This window comes from Rutidosis leptorrhynchoides, unplaced genomic scaffold (assembly GCF_046630445.1).
Source record: "Rutidosis leptorrhynchoides isolate AG116_Rl617_1_P2 unplaced genomic scaffold, CSIRO_AGI_Rlap_v1 contig117, whole genome shotgun sequence".
NCBI classification, from domain to species: domain Eukaryota; kingdom Viridiplantae; phylum Streptophyta; class Magnoliopsida; order Asterales; family Asteraceae; genus Rutidosis; species Rutidosis leptorrhynchoides.
Window position 1 is genome coordinate 29277 of NW_027266372.1, and position 7942 is coordinate 37218.

The 7942-nt window shown below is 39.4% G+C and overlaps 1 pseudogene; it reads left to right on the top strand.

Moving 5' to 3' along the window:
* Positions 1-2309: 2309 nt before the first annotated feature.
* On the top strand, positions 2310-7561 carry LOC139881134 (phospholipase D alpha 1-like; annotated as a pseudogene).
* Positions 7562-7942: the final 381 nt, after the last annotated feature.

The window sequence follows — 7942 nt, forward strand, 5'->3', positions numbered from 1 at the left end:
AAGTGTCTTGGCAATATAATAACCTGACTTTACATCATAAATTCCTGACGAACTATGCATCCATACCAGTTGATTTGGTTTTGACAGATCCACTACAGGAGTAGCCAGAATTGCCAAAGCTGTGTGACGAGAGAAAAGCCTATTAATGAGATCCACATTCCATGATAAAGGCCTGTTAAGAAGTAAATCATTGACTGATAGTTCCATGTTTGTATCTGAATCTTCAGGGGAAACACGATTATTAGGCAGATGCCTGACCCATCTATCATCAAAGACGCTAATGTCATGCCCATTCCCTACACGCCGTCTGCTACCTTGAAGAAGCACTGATCTCGCATCAAGTAACGCACGCCAAATATCAGAAGGTGAATTTCCCAACTCAACTTTAAGAAAATGACGCCATTTATGATATTTATTGGATGAGAAAATCCATGATCCTTTTTTTATTATCATTCCAAAAATCCATGATCTAAAGTTTTAAACGTCAAAACCATTGATTTCTCCAACTTCTCTAGTTTTTAAATTAACCTTTTCTTTGATAGAAGGGATAAAACCCAGAGATACAAAACAAACAAGCAGAAGAAAAAAAAAACTCAATTCGGAAAAATTAATCATTCTTGAGAGAATTCTTCGCTGCAGTAATTGTCTCCGAGTAAGTAGCGTTTTTGAGGATCAAACCATTTTTGAGTCCAAAATCAATTATGACCCTTGCTTCTTCTTCGATATTTGGAGATGGGGTGCTAGTGTCACTGAAGCACAATTGCTTAAAACGTCTCTTTTCGTCCGAGTTAGAATCCTCGAAATACAAAAACAAACCAGCCGGGATAGGAGTGGAAGGAAGAGGGCCGATTTCGGGGATAGTCTTAACACGAGCTGGTTTGTCTTAACACGAGGTAGTTTTCTGTTGAGGTGGACAAATTTTGATAATGTATTTGTGAGGTAGATGAGAGAGGAGCTTTCCTAGAGATGATTTGAGAGTCGATAAGGCCGGGAAGTTTTGAAGCTAAGAGGGAGGATAGATCGAAAATGAAAGAGGGAGAGATTAAAGCATGAAAGGGTTCAGAGATGGGAGAACTTGGGAGGTTTAATGGAATAAAGGTAGAAGAACCGATAGGAGGGGTTGGGAGTGGGACAATTGAGGTCGAAAGTGGCAGGTTCAAGGTTGGCTGAGGGAGAGAAGATGAATCATGGAAAGTCACATAAGGGGAAAGGACTTTGTTCCCAGGGGGACTACCATCAATAAAAGTAACAATCTCATCAGAATTTCCATGGGGGATCGGAGCAAGATAAGGGGCCTCATCCGAGCTTGAAGTGAATGAACCTTATGAGACGGGCTAGAAGCCGGATGGGCAACGGGACCCTGGAGGTTGATGACCCTGTTGATGTCAAGGACGAAATCCTGATAGAGATCCACATCAACACCAATGTTGAAGATATCCGACTTAGCTTGAATAGAGATGCATTTCATGATATTGACATTGTTGGAGACATTAACCAAGATTTTTGCGACATCCAACCTGGTTCTTTCCTCGGCCTCAATACTCATACAAATATAGTCACCGAAACATGTAGCAATCTTAACAAAGAACTCGCGACACCAAAAATGCAGAGGGACACGAGACAGACGCAATCGAGTGAAACGACCACTAGGGATATCCCGAGGTTGCCATGGTCGCCAAATCGAGAAGAATTTCCAAATCCACCCAAAAGAAGGATCCAGAGCCAAACTAAATTCAATCGACGATGGAAAAGTTACGATGACCTCTTTCCCACCAAGTATAGAGGGGAAGATGATGATAAGGAGATTTAAGATATTTACGTCGAGCAAGTAGTGAATAATATAGATGAAGCGAGTGCCTTATATGCTAAACATGCTTTTCAAATGGGCTTCGACATGAGAAGTGAAAATCAAGCTTACTTTACTTGAATAAAAACCCTTTACATGAAACCGTTTTTTTTTCTTTTCTGTTCAAACGAGGATAATGAAGCATCAAGCGAGACTTCTTTTTTAAGGCCAAATTCACATAGATGTTAGGACGAAATGGTTCAACTCCGCCTTATGGGTAATCACTCAATTAAATAACGAGCATAGCCATGAGTTTGTAGGCCTGAACATAGGCATCTGATGTGCTCTGCGAGAAGTATTTCCCAGGATAAGGTAATCTTGTAAAGTCTATGGTCAATGCACATAAGTGTAAATCAAGACTATGGCTTTTTGAGTGAAGAGGCGGGTGGATTTGACAAAACAGGAAGTAAATCTCACGATTTTTAGAATTTCGTCAACAATGGAAGGTTAAACGTGACTGAAGATGGTTAATGTAAGAGTCTCGGATTTGAGACTCCGGACCCTCGAGAGGATTTCCAAACTTGCGCTCGAAGGGATCGGCAAATCTCTGAGGACAAGATCGGGTAGTTGGAGGATGGGTGAAATAGACAACGAGAGAAGGCAAAGGAAATCTGAGCGGCTAGGTTCGGTGCGTTGTGACTCGGGCAAGGGTAAAATGTCGCTCCCGACGAAACGCACGTATTCGTGTCACACGGAGAACTTGCGCAGGGAGAGAAGGACAAGTGGCACGTTTTGACTTGGTCTTACTCGGTGGTTATTTGATCCTATCCAATGTGTGGCGGTTTTTCCCCACTTGGCCGAATTTTAGGAGTTTATTACGGGCGGCTTTCGTCCACTACTTGAAGCTCTCTCCTAATATCGCTCGTGGGACGACACTTGGCACGAAGACTTAGTCAAGGGCAATCATGGCCGCACAAAAGCTTGGCGGTTGGCTTGTAACCGCATCCTAGTAGTCTATAAATAGGGCCGTAGGTTTTATTTGTAGTCAGGTTCAATTTTCCCACAAACTAGCCCCACTAGGAAACCTTAATCACTCATTATTAGTTTCCTGAGCGTTCCTCAGGGTTTTCTTTTCGTTTGTTGTAATTAGATTGAAAGCAATAAGATTACTATTTGCGTGAATATCTTTTTCTATGTTTCGATGTCGCTATCTTTGCATTCACGTCCGTGACTTGAAGCAACATTGGGGCTGGCTACAGGACGAATCTCCCACATCTCTCGGACGGCGGATAGTGCCTCAACCAGGCTTGCACCAGACTCGGCCAGACTGGGACCAGTCTCGGCCACCTTCGGCCAGATTCAGCCAGTCTCGGCTAGTATCGGCCAGGCCACTTTCCGACCCCGTGACAGTTAACTACTTAGCAAGATGTCAATATAAAGATCCAATGCTTGTCTATAATGTTTAGTTTCGTAAGAATCATGTTTAACTAATGTATTTTGCGAGATGATAAATTAAGACTTGAATATGACTGCTTTAGAGATAGTTGTATTTAACACAACTTATCGTACGAACAAACATGAGCTTGTATGCACACCTTTTGTAGAGGTGAAAGTCATTGGCAGAATATTATATTTGGGTGTGCATTCTTCTGACGTGAACCTAGCGAATCATTTATGTGGTTGTTTGAAAGATTTTTATAGACAATGGGAAACATAGCAGCGAAAATTATGATGAATGATCAAGATATAGTGCAATGACAATTGCGACTGAAAGGAATGATGTACTCAGCATCATCTATGCTTACGACGTATAAAGCTGAAACAGACGGACTTTCCAATATTTAGCCAGAAAATTACACATGAAATCATAGACATGATCAAATAGATGTCAATTAAGGCAAGTGTAGAAATGTTTGTCTAAGTAACTCGAATTAAAGAACATATCTTAAACCAAATGGTATGTATCAAGAATTAGGCAGCTAGAAATAGTCATGTATTCCTATCATTCTAACTGTCGACGTATGTGATTGCGGGCTGGGATAGATCGGTGTACAAGATGGAGAGTTACAAATGCAGGCTAGATTTTTTTTTTGGAAGTCCAGGCTAGAATTTTTTTTTACTTAAATAATAGTAGGATACTAATGAAAATGTATAGATATATGCTACAGTACTGACTAATAAAAAATATTATAAATATATCATATGTTATATTTTATGGCTAGATCGATTTTACCGGCCGTTGATTGCAGGGATGGTAAAAACAGCTTCACTTACACAAGTCATTTGCCTTGATTCTTACTTGAAGTATATTGTACATATTATACTTATATTCTTCTCCTTTCTTGGAGAAAAATAAAATAAGAACTTCATATGTTAACGATGGGACCGCATTAATTTAAAAGTTTTCTTGAGCAGAACTAATTCTGACTTGAATCATTTGCAAACAATATCTTGATAGACACTTCACGCTCCCTGAGACAAAAAAAGTTGTAAGACAACTTTTATTATTCTATTCTATCCTCTTCTCTTCTTCTCTGTTTATAGCTAGAACTAGTATATAAGAATCTGTTGTTGGGTTATATTTTCCCTAGTCGTTGTTGGGTTATATTTTCCCTAGTCGTTGTAAGACAAATTAATTATTGCAATGGAGGAACAATTATTCATGGGATAATTCATGTGACAGTTGATAGTGCTGAAAAGTTGCCAACTGGATTGTGGATTAGCAAGGGTTGCCAGGTTTGTTATTAATTAACAAAGTCTCTTGTTTAGGGTTCTTCATTCATGAATATTGTTTGTCAGGATGTAGAATGATGTTCTTTTTGCAATGTATTCCATTCTGAAATTGCAGGGCGATGGACTGCTGACCACTGGGAAAAGATTAACAAAATACATTGCAAGAATGTTACTGTGCAGGACGGTAAAATAACTCGAATCTCCCCTCCAACTTTTGAAATTTTATAAATTAAGCTTTTTATTATTGTTTTCTCTTTCTCGCTCCCCTAAACTTTATAGTAAATTAAACTTACATCTCATGATCTCAGGATAAAATTCCTAACATTTTTTTTTTCTTTTCACATTCCCTAGTTATGTGAATCACATTAATCATTCTAACAATTTGTTTGTATAGCACGTAGGTTCGTTTTGATATGCGACAGTGGATTTGGACAGAGTAAGGGTTGCACGGACAAGCACAAGTGTAGAAACAAATCCTAGTTGGGACGACATTTCAAGTGTACGGTGCTAATCAAGCCAGAAATATTGTTTTCACGGTCAAGGAAAATGATCCGATCGCTGCAACATTGATCGGAAGGGCTTACTTACCTGTCCAGGGTCTGATGGATGGAACCAAACAAGAGCGTTGGGTTGAATAGTAGATGAAAACGGTAAACCTATTCCAGGGAACTCGAAAATCCACGTCTCGGTTCAGTACGTCAATGTTCTAAACGATCCTGACATCGGCTGGTCCAAGGGAATTCCACGTCAGCAATTCAGAGGTGTTCCTTATACATACTTCAACCAGCATGAATATTGCAGGTACTAGAGAAAATCCTCCTAGAATTCGAACAATTTTCAAATTATTCCCCGTATTTATGAAAGTCACAGTTGTTTCCTCACAGGGTCACATTGTATCAAGATGCTCATGTTGCCGACAATTTCAATGTGCGGATCCCTTTATCAGGAGGAAAATATTACGAGCCACGCAGATGCTGGAAAGACATTTGCGAAGCAATTACTAATGCAAAACACTTTATTTACATAACAGGTTGGTCTGTGTATACTAAAGTAAAATTGATAAGGGATGCCAGGAGGAGGAGAAAACAATATTGCCCTTGGAGACTTGCTCGTAAAAAAGGCTAATGAAGGCGTGACCATGCTCATGCTTGTTTGGAATGATGTAAGCTCTATCGATGTCGAGGTACTCGGCAAAGATGGCTTGGTTGTATCCCCTGGTCTCATGGGAACTCACGATGAGGTTACCGAAACTTTCTTAAGGACACGAAAGTGCATTGTGTTCTTTGCCCCCGAAATACTCTCATGAGTAAGAAACAGAAAGCAGCCCTGCGTGCATTTAAGCCATTAAGTATGGTGTAACGTGTTCGGAACTATATGATGTTCACTCACCACCAGAAATCGGTTATTCTAGACTCTCTGATCGAATCAAGGGCTGAGAAGAGGAGAATTGTGAGCTTCATTGGTGGAATTGATCTTTGGGATGGAAGGTAAATGACACGGTTTTTAAAAATATTACCACTCTTTTACATCTGACCAGTATTTTGGGACGGAGATATGTTTTGTATTTGCTTATGAATTACTACTAATTTGTTCTTATATAATATTTTTATGGAAAGGTATGATACACAAGATCATCCTCTATTCTCTACTTTGAAGACAATACATAAGGATGACTTCAATCAGCCTAATTTTACTGGAGCTTCAATTCAAAAAGGCGGTCCACGGGAGCCATGGCATGATATACATTGCAAGATAGAAGGCCCTGCTGCATTGGACGTTATGAAGAATTTCGAGCAAAGGTGGAAACTCCAAGGCGATGGTCCCAATCTCTTAATTCAACAAAACAATATGTTTGAAGCCTCGGTACCATACTTGGAGCAATCGGAAACATGGAATGTTCAGATATTCCGGTCAATTGATGATGTTGCTGCTGATGGCTAATCGGATGATCCTAATGTGGCACGCAGCCAAGGCCTCATTACAGGGAAAGAAAAAGTTATCGATAGAAGCATTCAGGATGCAGATATTAACGCCATTAGGAGAGCAAAGAACTTCATTTACATTGAAAACCAATATTTCATTGGATGTTCCTTTTCCTAGAAGTTAAAAGATCCTAAGACTGAGGATATTGGTTCTTGGAATCTTATTCCGAAAGAGCTTTCACTGAAGATTGTAAGCAAAATAAATTCAGGGGAGAGGTTTAACGTCTATGTTGTGATACCGATGTGGCCGGAAGGTGTGCCTAAGAGCAAATCTGTTCAGGCAATATTGAACTGGCAAAAGAGGACAATGGAAATGATGTATACTGATATTGCTCAAGCCCTTTGTCGGAGAGGACTTGATACTGATCCGAGGGAGTATTTAACATTCCTATGTCTAGGAAACCGCAAAATGCGTAAAAGTGGAGAAGAAGATGATCAGAAACCTCATGATGAGAGACCGGAGGATGGCTCTGATTATAGCAAGGCTCAACAGGCAAGGCGGTTCATGATTTATGTCCATTCCAAAATGATGATAGGTAAGAGTTAAGATTAAATATTTCTACAGAAAAATGATCTATTTCAATTTTATTGTAAGCATCTCAACAATCTATTTTCCTATATAGTGGATGATGAATATATCATAATCGGATCGGCGAACATCAACCAGAGATCGATGGATGGTTCAAGGGACACGGAGATTGCAATGGGAGCATTTCAACCGTTTCAGTTGGCAACTAACTGGTCGGCAAGGGGTCAGATATATGGATTCAGAATGTCTCTTTGGCGCGAACAACTCGGCCTGCTGGAAGCGGAGTTTTCGAATCCAGCAAGCCGAGAATGTATGCTCCGAGTGAATGAGCTTACGGATCAAAACTGGAGAGCATACTCGAGTAACAATCTCGTCATAGATTTTCCATTTCACCTCCTTAGGTACCCAATTGATGTCGCCTATAGTGGAGAAGTTACATTTATGCAACAGTTTAAGAGCTTTCCTGATACAAATGCTCAAGTCCTTGGCAAAGAAGTCTATGATTACCCTTTTCCACTCCTAACTGCTTGAAAAAGGTATGTATTTGTACGTCATAATAATCATGATCAAGATCGATTTCGCAGTTGCCTAGACTCATTATATATTTCTTTCTTTGCAGGATTGGAAATGACTTACACTGAAAACTACTGGCTTGAATAAAGATGAAATGTTTATGGATTGGTTTCATGGTTTGTCTGGATTAAGTTTCATTTCATACACATTTTAATTTCCTATCATGTATAACAGATCCATTTGTAACTTATCTGTACTGAAATTTCATTTCTAATTCTTATTTTGTCTGAGATTCAACTTTGTGTAGGTGAAAATGTCAAGTTTTTTTTTTTGATAATTATACAAATTTAAGATAAGATCGAATATTATCCAAATTAACTTGAAGGAATAGAAAATATG